Source organism: Chelonia mydas, chromosome 1, assembly GCF_015237465.2.
Source record: "Chelonia mydas isolate rCheMyd1 chromosome 1, rCheMyd1.pri.v2, whole genome shotgun sequence".
Taxonomy (NCBI): Eukaryota; Metazoa; Chordata; order Testudines; family Cheloniidae; genus Chelonia; species Chelonia mydas.
The window spans coordinates 119,539,247-119,558,989 of record NC_057849.1 but is presented as its reverse complement, the minus strand read 5'-3'; the positions used below and the strand labels follow the sequence as shown (position 1 = coordinate 119,558,989).

The window sequence follows — 19,743 nt, the reverse complement described above, 5'->3', positions numbered from 1 at the left end:
TTCAAAAGTTCCTGGGGCTTTTCCTGTAGACCTGGCCAGTGCATCCAAATTCAGAGTGCTGTCCAGAGCGGTCACAACGGTGCACTGTGGGATAGGTCCCAGAGGCCAATACCTTCGAATTGCATCCACACTAACCCTAGTTCGAAACGGCGATGTCGATTTCAGCGCTAATCCCCTCATTGGGGAGGAGTACAGAAATCAGTTTTAAGAGCCCTTTATGTTGAAAAAAAATGGCTTCGTTGTGTGGACGGGTGCAGGGTTAATTCGATTTAACGCTGCAAAATCCGACAAACTTGTATTGTAGACCAGGCCTAAGGGTGCTGCTGCACTCCCTGGCTTGAAGTAACAAGCACCAAATACATAGTTTCCATCATCAGCACAACCTCCCTCCAATACAGAAATTGTTCCAGGACCCCAGGTCAGAGGAGGTACTTTAGGTGTAGAGGGTTGTGGCCTGTGTTGCCAAAATAACTTGATTCTAGCAGTTTAGAAAGGTCACACTTTCTCCATTACTGTATAAAAGAACACTACCCATCCTTTCCCTCGTCATTCGAGTTTCTTGAGATCAGCCCTGATGAGATCTAAACGGTTAAACATCCGAGTAATGAAAATAAGCACTTCTATAGTGCTTTACATCCTCAAATCACTGTACAAATATTTAAGTGTAGCAGTTCTGTCATTATCAAACATAAAAAGTGTACTTGGAGAGTAAAATAAATTCAATGGCAAATGGTCTACTCCATCTCTTGTGAAATCAATGGAATAGTATCCGATTAGAACATTCAAGGGAACTTTACATTTATCCAGATTCTTGCCTTCAAGATACTGAAAGGAAAATGTATTTGGTAACAGCTGAACAAAACAACCTTTGCTGCTGCTTTGTGCCCTTTCCTGTTTCTGCAGTGCCAGATAAACACACACTATTATAATTTCCCAGAACTGTGCACGTACATGTTGACATCATCAGTTACACAGATGCAAACAAAAAGGTAATAACTGACATTAAGAGTTTGTGTTCCAATTGAAACTAAAAAAAGACCTCTGTCTGCCAGACATCTCTTCTCCCCCTCCCCATCTTTACCTCCCTCCCCCCCAAAACCCACACACAAACAAAAACCCCTCCACCCAGAGACTCAAGAAATGTACTAGTAAAATGACCATATTTTCAAAATAAAAATCCAGAAGGTCTGTGGCAACATTTTTCAGGATTATGAAATACTCAAATGTTCTAAATCCTGGTTTCTTTCTTTGATGTGCTCCACCTGCATTGGAAAATTTCTGTCTCGAGCAGATGGCGGAAAGTCTGCACTCTGCCTCTTTTCCTTGCTTTCCTCTGGCAACACACAGAAAGAAGGGAAGAAAAGGACAGAAGGGCCACCACCCCAGTCTCTTCCCCAGGCTGAGATCGAGACTTCGCATTCACACAGCTGTCACTGAGTGTGACTGCAGCTTATGTAGACATACATAGGCTAGCTTTTATCTAGCTAGCTTGGATCTCACAGTGAAGCTGTGGTAGCTTGTTCAGCCTGTGCTGAAGTCTATGCTGCTGCGGCTTCAGTGCTCTGGTACCCACTACCTGAGTTCGCTGGATTAAATCTAGCTCAGATGTGCCTACACGAATTGCAATCACACCTTGACTGCAGTACTGATATTCCCATTGACTCTCATTGGGCTTGTATTGCAAGACCAGGTTTGGCCTTGAACAATGGTTAGAGTGATGAACACTCTCAGTAGGTGAGTAGCATCAATGCAGGTGTACTTAACATTTACGCACTTACACAATGCAGCTAAACAAACAAATGGTGGCAATAAAACCCTTCACATTTTTTGGCTGATGAAATGAAAAACTGGGACTTTTCATGTGTCCCAAATGATAGTCTCAGGATGCTAGGATGTCCTGTGAAAAACACTGTCCTAGTAAAACTGGAGCAGATTGTCTGATTAGCTAGAGAACAAAAGCTAATTTAAAAACTAAAAAGTACTTGACAACCTCCTTTGGGGTAATTTTAATAATTTGCCTTAGATATGAAAAAGATAAATATTTTGAATTGTTTATGACCTTTTCTAAAGTGCATCTTTTCTTGCACAGTCCGGTTCTTTGACTCCAGTGCCATTCTTCCTATGAAATTTAATCGTATTCCTCGATTTCAAGTGTCTTTGTATAGAATGAGAGGACTCCTAGATTCACCTTCCTCTGCAGCATGTTGGTACAAGTCACTTGCCAGAATTATGTGGCTCTCAATTATTTCCCTGCCATTGTGGGGGCCTCATACACTGGTGCGTCTTGGTCCCACCTATTCTCTGTGTGTGGCACATAATAGTCTAGTCTCCTGTGGGCTGTACTACTTTGGTCTAATTTCAGTGAGTTGGGTTTAGTGTGAGAGTGGTGTGGGTGATGTGTAATATACAAGAGGTCACGCTAGATGGCCTTAAAACTCTATGACTATTTATGTATCCTTTCCAGACAGACTCCATTAGTAATTACCAAATTTATGTCGGATTAGAAAACTACCTTTCCCCTACTGCATTAGCTATGTACAATTGTAATGTCGCCAATTAATTTAGCTCTTTTCTTTGTGAATGTTCTGAGGACAGATTTTGATTTATACAGATTTGTTCATTGCTTAAAATTATTTGACAGGCACTTTGTGCAAACATCTTTCAGCATATGTGGTTCATAAAATATTTACTTTAGGCATGGCTCTGCTCCCATATAGGTCAATGGGAGTTTTATCACTTAGTTTTAATGGGAGCAGGATCATACCCTTTGGCTATTTGCAGGGCATAATAAGCTAAGTCACATAGTATTATTTTTGCTCCCTAATTGGACAGATGAACTTTTATAAAAAAGGAGGAAAACCAAAAAGGTTTATGGAGCAGGTTGTACAAACACTTCCAGAGTTAGCCTTTACATGAACAGATTAACATATTCATGAGAATTTCACTTTCAATAAACATTCTTACAAACAAATATCATTCCTATTCACAAAAGGATTGTGAATAGCATCAATGCAAAGTCAGGGGTTTTATTTAAAGGAATGTTCCCAACAGGGTCAGATTTAGGGACAGGTGGCCCGGGCCTGGGGTGTCGGGCTTGGGGTGCTGTTTTTGTTGTTAGCAACAAATGAGAAAATAGAATGTTTGAAGTAAAATGTTTCAGGTATTCCATATGTGGATTCATTTTTCACTAATATCCCAGAATCTTCAGGACCTTTGTAGAATCTCATAGAGCCTTCCAAACTTTGAGAACTACATTTTCCTTGAACGTCCTAGAATATTGTCAGCCAGGCCCTCGCGGATATATAAGGAGCAGGGTGTCACCAATCAGTCACTGTGATATATGAAGTGAAGTGAGAGCCCAGCTGTGATACTGTGAACCTTATTTTATTGTTTAATTGTGAAAGTGTACTTATGTTTTAAGACTTGAAGAGTTTAAGTAGTGACTAATAAACAACATTTTTAATGAGACACTGGAGACATCTATTGAACCCCTATCTACACAGCAATATAAAAGAAATACTGTTACTTTTTTGCCATTTCTACCACAATGTTTCTAAGACTGAAGAACATAGACTTTTGTTCTCCCCAATACTGTCTATTTACCTTGTAGAAAATAAAAGATGGCCCCAAAGAAGCCTTCAGAAGCTCAGCATAGGAAGCAAAAAGTGAAAAGCTCACTTGCAAACTAGTTTGCAGCAAGAGGCAAATTTGATGGGAAAATATCTGAACCAGAACAACATAGACCAGGGCTTTAGGCAGTAGTGACCATTCCAGTGCAGAAGAAATTGAGGAGCGAAGCATAAATGATGGAATCCTATTACTAAGGAATTAGCAGATTTACCTGAAGATAAGGAATGGAAATGTGAGGAAAGTGATGGAAAAGTCGTCTAGTTTTCCTGGTGGCGAAAAGGATAGTGATGATAAAGAAAAATGTGGCTCACATGAAAAGGAGAGAAATTATAAAGAAGAATCAGCCTCGCATGATGACAGAAACAGCAGTGAAAAATTGCACACCACAATTTGATACATCAGATCTTGCTTTATGGCCAGCGATCCTAAACTGCCGATATTGATTGTACGGTTTTGAATGGGCCTGGTAGAACTTGAGGATATCACGTTTCCAGTAAATGAGCAGAAGAGACTTTTCAAAGTCACCACTGTGAAAGAGTGCTCGAGAATGGTGAGAAACTGAATCGGTGTTGGTTAGTTTACTTGAAATCAACTGAAAGTGTTCTGGTTTTGTTGGAAAATATTTGACAAGAATGCCAAATCATTGCTTGCACTTTCTGGGTACAGTTACTGGCATAACTTAGCAGATGCTCTGAAGCAACATGAAAAAGTCACCCAGCCAATTTATGGCCTACTCCAAATGGATGGAGGTCAAGTCCAGGCTCAAGCTGAATAAATGCATAGACCCAGAAAACCAGCCCATTACTAATGTAGAAACCCAGCATTGGAGAAACATGCTTGACCATCTGATCTCAATTACCCTCTTCCTTGCAAAGAATAATTTGGCTTTCAGGGGCTTGTCGGATAAATTGTTCCATGAACATAACTGTAATGTCCTCGGTTTGGTAGAGCTCCTTGGGAAATACGATATCGTGCATAAGCACTTACGTTGAGTAGTTCGTAAAGAAGCTATGGCCCATTACTGCAGCAAAACCAATTCAAAATGAATTGACTGACCTTATGGGAAGAAAGGTGCTTGATAATATATTAATGTGGTTTGGCAAAGTGAAGTGCTATGCCGTAATAATGGACTACATTCCTGATATTAGTCACTGAAAAGATGTTATTTGCAGTAAGATTTGTTGATGACGAGGATGGCTGTATCCAAGTAAAAGAACACTTTATCTGTGTCTGGTCTGTGGATGACTCTACTTGAAAAGGCCTAACAGAACAGTTTATGAACACTTTGAATGAGAATAAAATAAAGCTTCAGGACTGCTGTGGCCAAGGCTATAACAATGGCGCAAACATGAAGGGAAGAAACAGTGGAGTCCAGGTAAGGACCTTGCGCTGAATCCAAGAGCTTTCTTCATTCTTTATGGCTGCCATTCCCTCAACCTGGTTGTGTCACATCCAGCATCATCTTTAGATTCAATCTCTCTTCTGCAAAGGATATACATCCTGTTTTCAGCATCAGCTATCAGGTGGAACATCCTAGCAGACAAGATTACAAATCTGACCATGAAGTCGCTAAGTGACACTCGCTGGGAGAGCTGCATTGACAGCATAAGCCCAGTGAGGTACCATGTGACTGAGGTTTATGACACCATGATGGACTTGGTGCAGTCAAGTAAAGCTGAGGCTTGAATCTGACATGAGATGCAAAGCCTGGCAAACCAGATCACTCACTTCAAATTTCTGATCTCAATTGTGATTTGGCACAATATTCTGTTCCACATAAATGTTGTAAGCAAGGCATTACAAACTCAGTCGATGGACATTGTGACTGCTGCTACTTTGATGAGAAGCTGCCTTGATTTCCTTGTGGCCCACAGAAACAACGGATTTGAAGATGCTGCCAAAGAAATTGTGGAAAACTTAGGAGTTTAGACTGTCTTCAAGGAGACTTGTATTCATAGGAAGAAGAGACAGTTTGGTTATGAGGGCAGAAACTATTTTTTCTTCTGCGCTTCCCATTACCTCAAGAGGGAGGGTCCCTCCCTCCCCTCGCTCATTGACACTTTGAGTGTCCGTCAAAGAAAAGTTTGGACAAATGAATCACCACAAAAAGACTTGGGTGTTTTTCTATGATCTTACTAAGCTGCCAGCAGACAGGAAAACACTTTTGAACAATTGTATGGACCTTCATCAGATTCTGACACATAGGGAATGTTCAAATGTCAAATGATAAAGACCTCTATGTCGAATTGGACAACATCCATCACATTTTGCAACACAGGAAGCACTCTCCATTCCAAGTTCTCCAATTCATTCATGATGCAGAGCTGAAGGACACTTCCTAATGTGTGGATAGCTTTGAGGATTCTGCTCACGCTGCCGTTCATAGTCACAAATGGCAGGTGCAGCTTTTAGAAGCTCAGGCTCATTAAAACTTATCTTCGCTCGACGGTGGCTGATGAGAGACTGACATTACTTGCTATTTTATTGCTTGAAAATGCCATTGTCCAGTTTTTGGATCTCTCACGCAGTGCTTCAGTTCACAAGGGCAAAGGCGAGAAAAGCGACCTTTTGAACTAAAGGACTAGACTTAACATTCTAAGGCTGTCACCTATTGTAACACTATTTAATACTGGTCCACCCAAGGTTGGTGCACAGTTCAATTTCTTCATGTTAGTACATTTCAGTTATTCTTAAAATTAAAGTTTCTATAAGCTTAGAAGAAATGATTTTTTTTATTTGGTTATATATGGCATGAATAAGTATAGATTTACAGATGCTAGTGTGCAAATTTATCATCTTATATGACAGGGATAAATCATGCATGCAAATTGTGCATGAAAGTCATAAAATGGGCTAGAAATGCAATGAAAATAAGGTATTCAAAAGTTTAACAAATGGGAGGTGGGGGACGCCAAAGACGTTCTTCACCTGGGGCACCATTTTGTCCAGGGCCAAACCTGGTTCCCAAATTCTTCTTTATGGTATTTGAAAGTAGTCCCTCAGCCCTGTCTTGTATGCTACAACACATACTTGGAAAGGTTTACTTTCAAGCATATTTGTTAACCTACTGTTCTACATCTGAAATAGAGCAATGTCTTTTAAACTAATTATTTGATTCCTTGGGCCAAATTCTCCTGTGTAGCTGCATTTCAATGAAAGGAACTAATCTAACTGAAGGAAGAATTTGTCTCCATATCACAAGGCCACATAAAAATGGACCACTTAAAAGCACAATTTTCAAAATTGTAATGGAGAAAGCTACAAATACCCTCTGTACAGCAAAAATGTTGATTATATGGGGATAGAGGCTGCAACTCCATTCCATGCTCTCCTTAGTTTATTGATTGCCTCTAAATAAAGGCCTTATTAAATCCTTGTGCTGGCATGGTAACAGCAGTTCTCTAAATCCACAAAACCAAAGGGAGATTAATTCCCAGTAAAACTGTCCGTGATTTTAATTATCACTTCTATTACGTTTAAAAACACAGAATTAAAACTTAGGTTACACGAAACCCCATTTGCAGAGCTTAGTGTTGTTGTATTTTGAAGAATTATTCATCTTCATTAGAATTTTATACCTGAAGAAATATGCTTCTTTCTGAAGTTCTCAGTAAATGTTTGCAGAGACAGGAGCACTAGTGGCTAGTGGGAATGTCAATGCATGGACCTGTGCAAAGAGGTTCACACCAGCAACTCTGGTGGTGGGAACCAATCAGGTGTCCTTACGGTTCATAAAAAGGTGAAAGATTGATTGTTTTTATGTCAAAGTACTTGATGTGGTGGAAAGCAGATTCTACACTTTGTTTTTTAACTGCAAACTGGAAACACTGTAAGTCAAGGCCTGGGGCATTGCCAGACCCTCACAAACATTCTGGTTCCTAACAAATAAATTCTGGGATACCGATTAGAGGGGGCGCGCATATATTTCCAAAGGTATACAAGATGTGTGATTTGCATAGTTGGTTCTGCCTGTGGTGCTCGTTACATTGAACTGCTCGCTGGGCAAGATATGTAAACAACCCTTCCATGATGATTTGTGAGTAATTTTGGCCTGAGCATCTATTTCCCTGATAGTTAGATCAATAGGAGAGCTCTTCTAATTACACACACTGCAAATCAATCTGGTTTTTGCTATGGAGGGCAATCACCATGTATTCTGCTTTATTAGACAGTCTGAGTATTTTCTATACTAAAAGATCATCCTACTCTTACTGAAAATCGGAGTAAGGGCAGAAGCAGCACCACTGAGCATCTGAAATGCATGCTGGAGGCAGTAATCAAAGTCAGCATGTGTTTCAAGTCTGATCAGGCAAAGGAATACTGAAAATGTCAAAGAGTTTACAAACAAAAGTCTCCCTTTGCATACATTCACAACTGTGAACACAGGCTTCCCATCGCCCACTGGCTTTCTTTGAAATGTAATAAAAGTTAGAATAACCAACGATGACTGGAGGGAATGGTCTACCACTGCAATTTCATTCAGCAGACTCTGTGAATGTTCAAATGGGCTGACAATACTGCTTCCTATAAGGCTGCAACTGATATCCGCTGTTAAAATTCATAGCTGAAGCCTAGGGTTAGCTCTATGAGATGTTGGATGCTAACTTCTTGTTGAGAAGGAAAATGGATGTGCCTTTGTGTATAATCAAGATGCCCCAAGTCTCCCAGATGGGTTGATCTCACCTTCACTAGGTTATGGCTCGAAAACCTGTTAGATTTGAAACAAGAAGCACTGTTGGGTAATAACTTTGATATAGTTGACATTATCTACTTATTGCAGGTGATGGCCCCTGCAATAAATCCATAAGCCGTGGCTTTACCTTCACTGTCTGGAGCTGTGTGCCACACTACAGACCCAGGTTAACACATAGCTGTGACAGACTGGTGATATCCTGCAATATCCAGGACAAACCTTCTGGAATTATGATAAGTTTTAATGAATTAAGTTAAACCTTATTGAATTAGGTTTCAGAGTAGCAGCCATGTTAGTCTGCATCTGCAAAAAGAAAAGGAGTACTTGTGGCACCTTAGAGACTAACAAATTTATTTGAGCATAAGCTTTTGAGAGCTACAGCTCACTTCATCGGATTAGGTTTAATAACTTTGGTGTTTGTTGTAATAAACCAGCTGTATATGTGTTATTGTGGAATTGTATGTAATTCCCCTAGGGGAGGGGGATGCTAATATAATTCCTCCAGTTATCAACCCCTTTGAAGCCATCCCCTGGAGAGGTTCACATATACCAGTTCAAACTGGATTCTCCAGGGACCAGACAGACAAAAAGGATTTTTGGATAAATAGCCTGGTTTTAAAACAGGCTCAGGGCCTTCTTCCTGATCCAGCAAATGGACAGGACCTCCAGTCCTTGGAGGGCCCAATCTTTAAGGAAGGGTTAAACGGACTTGCCTAGTGAGGCCGCATAAGACTGGTTTCTTGTTCTGGGTTCTTGAAGCGGTGATGAACTTGAAACCACAAAGAAACTCCTCTGAAGAGAAAGCAAGCAGGCCTGCTTGGGCAGCCTGTCTCTGCAGGAACCAACGTAGTGAAGGGAAGGAACTGTTCAGCCTGGAAGCATCCTGGTCAGGAGGGAGAGATGTGGGTCATCACCCAAGACAGGCAACAGAGAGCTGGAAGTCTGAGAGCAGGTGCTCTTGCTGGACCACTGAGGGGAAATTCAGTTTTCCTGGTTTTGGTGTATTTGCATTGCAGTTATTTAAATGCAATAGAGTGTTGTGAATGAATCATTGCCCTCACCAATCCCAGCATCAGGTTTCTTTTTGCAAGAGAGCAGAGTAGAAGGAAACACTTACAATAAATTCAAAGCAAACAGCAAGGTGAAACCTGTAAAGGAGAAAAGTGGTGTGGGAGAGGAGGTTTGGCAATGTGGGTCCTACTCCAATCATCTACTTCTCCAAACTCAAGCTAGAGTAGAGTACACCCTAACAAACTAATACTTTCATAGACCTAAAAGCCAGAAGGGGCTATTCTGATCATCTAGTCTGAAACATACATGGTTTTGGAATAATGTGTGGATACCACACATCAGATAATTTCTGCTTTAATGTAACATATTGAGTGTGAGTTGCAATACAAATACAGGAACCTTTATAATATTTGCCTATTATATTGAATCATGTTTAGAGTAATTCAACATATTGCAAACATAGATCCATTTTGTGCTTACCTTCCTTTGCTAACTGGTGGTATATGCTGCTCCAATATTTTGTCATTGCACGATTGGCTTTGATGCCTTGGTTAACTGTTAATTGTTAACATGAAAAGTAACCACAAGATTTATGCTTTTATGGCAAATTGCTTGATTTACAATTGATTGGCTTGAATATTTTCCAAACTATGACATAATTTAGGAATCAGATGATAAAACCCATCAGGATATAATAATCCCTTTCCCAACACAACAGGCCAAAATTACTAACAGCATCAAATTTTCATACTTCAGTGAACTCTGCAAACAGCCACCTCCCATACACAGCTGCAAGCCTGCCTTGTGAGCCTTATTCCATCTCCTCCTGCGTGCATGACTAGTACACTAGATGATCTGCATATATGCCTCTGCATATTCAGTAGTGCTGCATACAATAGACATATGGAATATATACGTCCCCACAACAGCTTCCCCTCCCCTTCCTGGATCTCACCACTGTCAAAGTATGAGCAATTTCTTATCTGGAACTGAACTCCCCATCTTTGCCCCATCTGAACTATGGATGAGTGACAATGCCAACACTAACCAGGTAGTACCTGCTTAGTTCAAGATGAATTTAGCTCAGCAACATTTCTAGATTAACCTAGTCAGAGAAGTGCTATACATTTCTAATCAGCACAAATTCTGCAGTGATGAGTGCATTATAAATACATACCGTAATTTACATCAGCTCTTTAAAAAACGCTTTCTGTGGCTTTCACTCTCCAAGATAATGGGGCAGATACTCATATAGAGCTGCCTGGAAGGCATTTAAAAAAAGGAATGAAATTATTTAAGACAGGCATGTTTACTTGCACAGTGGACTAGTTTCTTTAGGGCTCAATTCAACGGGGTACTTAACCCTAACTTAAGTACACAGTAAAGCCACTAAAGAAAGTTGAAAGTCTAAAAGTTGGTGTAGAATGCTCAGTCATGTTTTGCCAGCTTTAATCCTCTTTAACAGGCTGATTCAGAATTTACTGAAGTCAATTGAAGTTTTTCCATTGACTTCAGGCCCTATTGAAAATTTTGGAAAAATGTTTATTTATCTAGATCTTATTGAGAGAAATTTTAGTGAACACACATTCTGATCATCAATATAATAAGCTTTGTTTAAAACGAAAAAAAAAAATAGCCCTAATCCCACTGGGCTGGTTATCTTTCACCAGATTACTTTGGTGCAGAAACTATTAGAAATCTTCATAAGCAAATCCTGACTCTCAGTGCCATAAAGAAACATAGATCCTCCTAGATACTTAAGTCTTCAACTCACACCTCCCTGAAACTATATATGGGTGTTAACACACAAACTGCATTTTACAGCCAGATGCAGGGAAAGTAAGTCTGATTTTTACCCTGACCTTTGGTGTTTGCTTATATCTCCAAAAGAATGTATTTAACACCACAGGATAGCAACATGCAAAAAAAGTCATTACTCAAGAAAGTTCAAAATACTGCTTTTCTTCTAATTTTCCTGCTGACTAAGGCACATGGAAGTCCAGTGATTTGCCTATGCCAGCACCAAACCAGTGAGTCACAGTCTTGGTTAGAACCTGTTAATGGAGAGACTCTGCAAATTTGAGTCCCATTTGATTTAAACACATGAAGCTTTGTTGTTTATCCAATTGCTTATCAAAAATCATCATTTTGGTTTGGAAATTGCACTAGAAATCTCACACTTTGTTATGAAGTCTCCACTACTTTCTGGTTTTGTGGTGTTTGTTACAGTATTTCTGTATTGGGATGAAACCAAGAAACACAGGAGAGCTCTTATCTCTCTCTACTCCCCCCCCCCCCCCCCCCCCCCCCGCCAGTTAAAGCTATGGCAAAACTCTTTAGGACCTAAAAATGGTTTGATTTTGATTTGAATTTGCGGGGGGGCGGGGTGTGAATATTTGAGTCATTTCTTATTTCAGCCAAATATGATTGCTCATCTTTAATTAAAAAACTAGGATCCTTTTGGATCCTAAAGTTGTTTTGTCACATGGGCCACACAGTTATTACAAACTAAAGCCTAGATGGCCTTAGAAAAGGTTTGCCGGTGTAGCTACGCCAGCAAAACCCACTAATGGAGATGCAGCTTACACCAGCAAAAGTGATTTTGCTGCTGTAGCTTATACCAGTTCCCCACAACGAAATGAACTATACAGGTGGAAGCATTATTTCTTGCCAGTATAACTGTATCTTTTCACCAGTATACAAATCACATCCTACCTGCCATTATTATACCAGCAAAAGATCTAGGGTGAACTGGCCTTGGGTTCGGGGGTGCACCTCGATCAGTGATGTTGCTCTTTAGTCCTGACACACTGCCTCTTGATTTTGCTCTTCCCCCTGGTGGAGATGTGACCCTACATCTGTAGTTGGTGCAAACACGAAATTGTTTTTGCTTTGTACTGGACTCACTTATTTGTTCTCATGAAAACAGTGGCATATGGAAGCCAGTGATTGCCCATTCAACTGCTACACACAGTAGAAAACACTACTTTGCAAAGGGGCATTTCAAAAGGGGACCACTCACTACCAATGCTGCCTATAGGTCAGGCAGGGGGGCAGCAGCTAGTCACCCCTTTTCGGCTAATAGTCCTGTCCTTCAGCTTTCCCCAGGGCATCAGGGCTTCACTTCAGCATGGGGACTTTGCAAGTCTGGGCCCTTAAACAACCAGGGTTTTCCCCAGCTGAACTCTTTACCAAGGTAAAGGCTTCTGTTGATGTCCTATCTGTTGGGAGTGGGTAGGGGAGCCAAGGGCCATCCGCTCCACCAGTCTCCAATCCTGAGCCTGATGGTGGGCAGCTATGTTCTGTACCCTGGGACACTACACAGCGGCACCCCAGACCACTTCCTACCCAAGTTTCCCTTCTCCCCATAGAGTAAAATACATAATCACAAATAAAGTCTCTGATCTTCCCTTTGTAGATCCTATCAGTTCTGTGTTTCCTAGTCTCAGGCCACGACAGCTCCTGAGCAGTACTTCCCCAGAGCAAAGGTCTGCTCCCTTCCACTGCCTTCCCTCTTCTGAGCAGCTCTGCTTCCCCCTTTAAACCCACCTCCAGCTTGTGCAGGCTTTGCAGACGGGACTGCTTGGGCCCAGAACTGCTGCTTAATGCCTTGGTCTCTATCATGGAGTATATACACCATATCACAAGCATGTATGAATATTTCCACTGGAAGGAAAAGAGAAAAAACTGAGTTTCTAAAAGACTATGACAGCAATTTTTATGCTAAGATGTAGTCCAAAATGTTCCTTTAAGAGTAACTGTAATACTTAGCTGGAGCTTATCCTGTGTCATAGATGTGGGGCCAGTTGCTTATGCTGCCATGAGCTATTTCTTAAAACTGCTCTGATATTCTCTCCCACTTCCATTTCACCAACAGACTCATCAGAGAATGCCTCACTTGCTCTTGTTGACATGGCAGTGTTCTGATTACTAATCTTTACAGGGACAAAAAGTGTCATTAAAACGCAAAAGGGATATTTTCAAAATCATCAACCAAAAGTGCAAGATTTTCTTTTTAAAAAGTCTGTGAGAAGATCAAAGTATCACTCATTTCTGCTAGGTTTGGATTTATCTTAACATTATCAGCATTTACAAACACACAAACCATAGCAGCAGCCATTTCTGGAAGCACATACATGTATCCTAGGTTTGTTAAAAACCAATGTCCACCCAGAGAATACAACTTTTTTAAACTCAAAATCTGATAGCTGAAAGAATAATCCAATGGGGTTGAGTTTTGCAACTTGAAGGTCCAAGTGAATATGAAGGAGTCAGTTTGCACCAATTCTTTATGAACCAAGCTGCCTCATTCTGTTTGCAAGCACCATTGCACAGATTTAGTCCAAGGACTAATGGGGAGCCTCAGTCTGTACAACAGTAGAAGCCACAAGCAGTGTACTGAGGCGCCGTGTTTACCACTTTTTGCAGTCCCCTAATATGGGATTAAAAGTAAACCTGGTGGAATATCGATTACAAAGAACTGTTGACAAAATTTAACCATTCTCAGCCTTACAAAGAACTTTGATTTTTGTACATTTGCAGAAATAGAGAGTGAATATGTATCCATCCTTCACAGGCAAAATGGGCGAGTGAACTGAAGACTGGTCTGGGAGCCAGAAACTCTTAACTCTTTTTTCTACCACTTCCTGTACTATGAATTTATATTATATCAGAACATACATATCACCCATATTCTAGAATGGAAAACAGGCTTGCAGCGGTTAAATCACTTGCTCAGCATACTATGTCAGAGCCTGGATTAGAATGCAAAAGAGTAGACCATAGTGGCCTCCATAAAGCAAGTCCTGTAACATCGGTCTCAAAAATATTTTACTTTTACAGAACAGGTGAATCTCATTCCCACTGGAATTGACAGCAATTGTCAAGCAACATAATCAAGACATCTTCTGCAGAGATGGATTCTTGAAGCTTTTCTCTAGGAGCACTTCCATTTCCTAAAGGAGGTAGTTTTTAAAAAAGATTTCTGAGGTGCAGCATTCTAGCAAATTTTCATATCATTCTTCCTGACATTCTCCACAGGTTCATGTTGTATGAGGTAACTGTCCCTTGGTTTTTCAGTTGCTTTTGTCTCAGTCTGGTCACTATCCAGAGCCCTTGTGAGTCCTTTGTACTTCCCACAGGTTTATATTCCTACTCCAGGAATGCAGCCCATTTCTAGTATACATGTACTTCCAAGTTTTAATTGTTACTTTAACTCAGCCTGGAATTTGTCATAGCTTAGTTTCTTCTTATGCGGTAAACTACTGTACATCTCTTGCCTGGCTTTTCAGTAATAAAATTAGGCAGCTCGTTCTGTCTCCATCATTATATCGATTTATTTGGCCAGTTAATTCAAATTGTTCTGCCTACAGAAGTCATACCTCTGAACAACTCTGTCAGAAAAACAGGATACTCAGCCCTCCCACCCAGAGCCCCAGAAGCTGGAACAGCCTCAGCAGCCATTTCAGTGCTTCAAATCTTTTAACTGCTTTTATTACGGTTATAGAGACCCTACTTGTTGCCACTAATTTGCGACCCATTTCTTCCAGCATTCACATTTAACTCCGGTTAGTCAGCATGGATTCTTTGTGACCTAGCAGCAAGCGTTCACACACCGCAGAGGCAGCACTTTAAGCTGGAACCGTAACAGCTGAGTGCAAGAATAATCAGCTACAGGTAAGAGTTGGCAGCATTTGTACATCTTTTGCCTCAGACTGCAATAGCTTTGTTCAGCTACGATCCCTTTCCCTAGTTAGAAAAAGACTGTGATGGCTTCCTCTGGATGCCCAAAGTTCCAAAGCCAGATTTTGAGTTTTAAAGAAAGGATCCACTGTCAACACCTTGACTCTGCATTACATTACTGGAGAGCAGTGTACCTGGATTATTACTTACTTGTACCGTAGACTGGTCCAAAGGGCCAAGTCAGCATCATTGTTCAAACAGAGGGAGACATGGTCCCTGCCACAGACAATCTAATTGCAGACAAGATGCAACAAGTGAATATAACAAACAGTAGGAGGGGAGGACTAGGTATGTGCACAGCTTGACTGTTCCAGCTCACTGTAAAGGTTTTATTTTATGAATATAATGCAAGTTATCCCCAGCTACCTTTAACCCAGCTACAGATATTAATCTCCTACTGCCCAAATAAAAGGGCTTATTCTGACCCCCAACCCCTATACACCGATCCAGTTGTCTTTAGGGTTTATAGGGGCTCTGCAACTGACCAGTGGAGAATTCCCTTGACACAGAAGCAGCCCAAGGGCAATTTGGGTAAGTTTGTTGTAAATTAAAGTGACTGTGTGGATACTTATTTTGGTTTAGGAATGGCTTCAATTCATTAGGAGTTTTGGGATAAACCAAAATAATCCATTTGTCTACTGAAACAAAAGTGTCCACACAGCCAGTTGCCCTGGTTTAACTATACCTGATTCAAAACCGATTCACATTCTACCTATGCGATTTTCTCAGGTAGACAGGCCCTCAGTGACAGTTTACATTGCAGCCATTAGGCAAAATCATAGGAATTAGAGCATTCCATCCGTTTTCTACTAGTTTAGAGTCTCAGGGAGCTAAAAAGACTATTAGGTTTCTCTCTCTACTATACTAATTAATAGGGCTGCAAACTGGAGAACTTTTAAGAAGTGTTTTCCATTGACTCTCATAATAAATTGGGCAATTTAAAAGCTTGAGAAACAAAACAGTTGTATTTTCTTCTTATAATTACAGGGCCAAAAGCAGTTGCATGCCTATAAAGGCATTTATAAAGACAAAAACAGGAAGGAAACAGTCAAACTTGAGATTTTGCACACAACTAGAGATATACTGATTAAGAAAAAAAAGAAAGACTGTAAAACCAAATAGCAGGTAGCATGAAAGAAATTCTAAATGGTCTCTGCAATGGGTGGAGGTGATTTTCTGCATTTTGTTTCTCTTATGGGACTAGTGCACATTTCAGTTGATGACTGATCTACGCTGCTGCTTAAGTCAATGCAAGTTATGTTGCTCAGGGCAGTGAAAATATCACCCCACTGAGCGACATAGCTTACATCTCCGTAACGCGGTGTCTACACCAAACTATGTTGATGGCAGACGCTCGCTCGCTGACTTACTTTCCGCCTCTCAGCGAGGTGGAGTATTGAAGTTGACAGGAGACGCTCTCCCATGCACCCATAGGGTCTTCACCTGACCCGCTAAATCGCCGCCGCTGCATCAATCAATCGCAGCTGCGCCAATTTAGTGCACAGTATAGGGCGTGTCTACACTACCGGCCTGATTGACAGAGCAGCAATGATCCAGCAGGGGTCAATTTATCATGCCTAGTATAGCCATGATAAATCAATCACCGATCGTTGTAGTGTTGACTCCGGTACTCCACCTGAATGAGAAGCGCAAGGGGAATCGACGGGGAGCATTGATGAAGACACCGCGGTAAGTAGATCTTCCCCTGGTAGCGTAGACCAGCCCTGATTGTAATGGAAGAGACAATTTGTTAATCATTGGCTATCACTCCAAATTGTCATATTAGAAAGCCCAGCACCTCATGCTGTACTAATGAACAGGAAAGCGTATTCACTTAGCCTTAGAATTCCAACAGCACAGGTCATGGACAGTGTTCCAGGATATTCTAGCAATAAATTTAATTACAAAATATTTATTAATAACCAACAAATCTTGCATATACTGCATATAGTTTCACTTCCGGACTATGGTGAAAACAACAACAATTCCTACTCCTCAGTCTCCTGCGTCCTTCAGGGACTTCACACTTTTACAGAACCTTCCATCCAAAAATCCTAGACTTGTTCATGAACAGTGATGAATCACACTTCACACCTACTGTAAGGAACCTATTATTCCATTATATAAGTGGGAAAAGGGAGCCAAGAGGGAGTTACATAACTTGACTAAAGCTATATAGGAAATCTGTGGCAGAGCAAAGGCTCAAAGTGTCAGAAACCAACATGTCGGTGGGCATGCTTAGTGGCTGGAGCAGTAGCTATCAGTCTGGGAAGCCAGAAATCAGAGCTGGAATCAGAAGTCAAAAGTGGGCTTGCATCAAGGCAAGCATAGGGCTGCTGGGAGCTGGGCTGGAGCCCGAGCCTGTCACCACATGGAGTGTTCCAAGCCATTATATGTTTCAGAGTGGTAGCTGTGTTAGTCTGTATCAGCAAAAACAACGAGGAGTCCACGTGGAACTTTAGAGACTAACAAATTTACGTGGGCATAAGCTTTCGTGGGCTAAAACCCACTTCATCAGACGCATGGAGTGAAAACTACATGCGTCTGATGAAGTGGGTTTTAGCCCACGAAAGCTTATGCCCATGTAAATTTGTTAGTCTCCAAGGTGCCACATGGACTCCTCGTTGTCATTATTGCTTGTGGCTTAATCAGGCTCTACTTCAGGAATGACTCATCACTTCACAAGAACTCCCAGTCTTGTGTTTTCCTCGCTAGTTTACACCTACCTTTTAAAAAGCATTTGTGTCTGCTGAGAATTTCAAACTTGTTATTGCTAGTTTACAGTTTACTGCATCTCCCAGCAAATGGCAGGGCACAAAAGTGAGCATGGGTAAAAACTGCTGACAAAAGCATCAGACAGAAATATTTGTTCTACCTCTATTTGCTAGATTTGGCTTAATTGGTTTATCAGGCAGTGCTATTAAAATGTAGATTGTCTCTTGTGAACTGTTAATGGGACACAAATCACATGCATGACTTCACTGCATCAGTACACAGCAGCCCACAGTGAAAATTTTGCATAAATAGGTCATTAAAAATGCAACAAAAGAAATATGTTGACAGATCAACGGAACAGCTTGCATAACTGCAGAAGACAGATGTAGTACAGCTAAAAGAAATTTCAGTCTTGGAAGTTAAGGGCTACCCTTCTGAAGCGAGTGCTGCTGCACCTCAGATCATGGGTTGCCACTGAGAATGGATAGATAAAGGCAGACTAGGGCCTGGTCCATGTAGGCAACTGCTCAGAAATTTTGCATTATTTCACTACCTCTAGAAGAGCTGGCATTATTAGTGTAGGTGTTTGTTCATCTCTAGTAACTGATCCAAGCAGCAGCTACTGCTATATTTCAGGCCCTTCAGCAGCTTCTGTGGGGATATCATGACATCAGGCTTGCCACCGGCTGCGGATTTATTATACCGACGTTATTGTACATAAGTGAAACGTGGGTCCTAAGGAACAACGCTGGACTGACATTTTTTATTTTTGTCATCTTTGCCAACTGCTCATTATTCAGGGACAGGACAAGATCAGAAATGAGGATAGTTGAAGCCAAACTCAGCAACCACCTCCATCAGTAGTGGTTCAGTTTTTGCTGCTTTTTTGGTGTGGACATATTATTAGAATGGAAGACCTACAGCTTCCAAACCCTGTTTTCCAAGGAACACCACCACATGGCCACAGGCATCAGAAGCGTCAGTGGCATGATAAGATTGCCAGTGATGGACATAAACTGAATGTCAAGCCAGATCACCTTAAGGACCTAGCCAGTGATCAATCCAGGTGACACTCAATCTTCAAGGAATACCTTTAGGATTTGCCATGAGGAGTGGCTGGGCCATTTGGTTGCTGCTTCCAACTAGCAAATTTAGTCCCTTAGGTCAAGCAGTGGAAACTCCTGCTATTAGCGCTGAAGGTTCCGGATTCAAATTCTGATGAGGGTCTAAGGAAGGCAGTAACGTAAAGTAGGGGCTGACATTTTTCTGCTCATTTGTCTAGACTTACTCTGAAAAGAGTTAGAGGATCGGATGATTAAATGGCTGGTTCATGGCACTAATACAAACAGTACTTCCACGGAGCACATCATACACAATTTTTTTTAATCCAGATACAAACTTCTCCTTGGGAAAAGAAAAAAAGAGTGAGATTGAGAGAGAGAGAGAGAGAGAGAGAGAAAATGAACAACACATGATAGACCCTCTTTATGTTATTTAATGTGTTGCTGGAAGGTTCTCAAATAACATGGTGATGGGTGTTGTATAACAATGTGAATAGATTAGAAATACACCAAGTTAGTGTGCAAGTGGCATTAATGTGTCGTGCCTTTCTTTATGATTAGCAGGCATTCCCTATGGAAGTGAATTTTTTGTTTGTTTGCTTGCTTGTTTTTGGTATAACTTTCCTGTGTGCTTGGTTTTCTAATGAAGTGGAAATTTATTTTATTTATTTATTTGGGTCTGAGCTTCCTGTGTGGTTGGTTTTCTTTTTGGAGAAAGGGAAAGTGTGATCAAGGACAGTGTCCTACAGTGGGGAAAGATAAAGAATGAGAGGGTGGCTGTAATGGACAGGCACATCTCTGTATAACTGTCTGCTGGTTTCTCTTAAGGCCTTCTTTAACATAAGCCTCCATGCTGCATGGGCATATGTTGATGTGGTGGCTTGTTAAGCC

At 41.0% G+C, this 19,743-nt stretch overlaps 1 protein-coding gene across 5 annotated transcripts in view; it reads right to left on the bottom strand.

Annotated features, from left to right (window-relative positions):
* Nucleotides 1-19,743, bottom strand: part of GABRG3 (gamma-aminobutyric acid type A receptor subunit gamma3) — a 529,680-nt gene that overhangs the window by 391,948 nt on the left and 117,989 nt on the right. The window contains exon 3 of one of the 5 annotated variants that reach the window (XR_006287806.1): nt 15,225-15,306. The exons of the other annotated variants lie outside the window; for them this stretch is intronic. The gene's annotated coding sequence lies outside the window, so the exon portion shown is untranslated. Of the gene's footprint in view, nt 1-15,224; nt 15,307-19,743 lie in introns of those variants that run through there. 5 annotated transcript variants of the gene reach the window in all.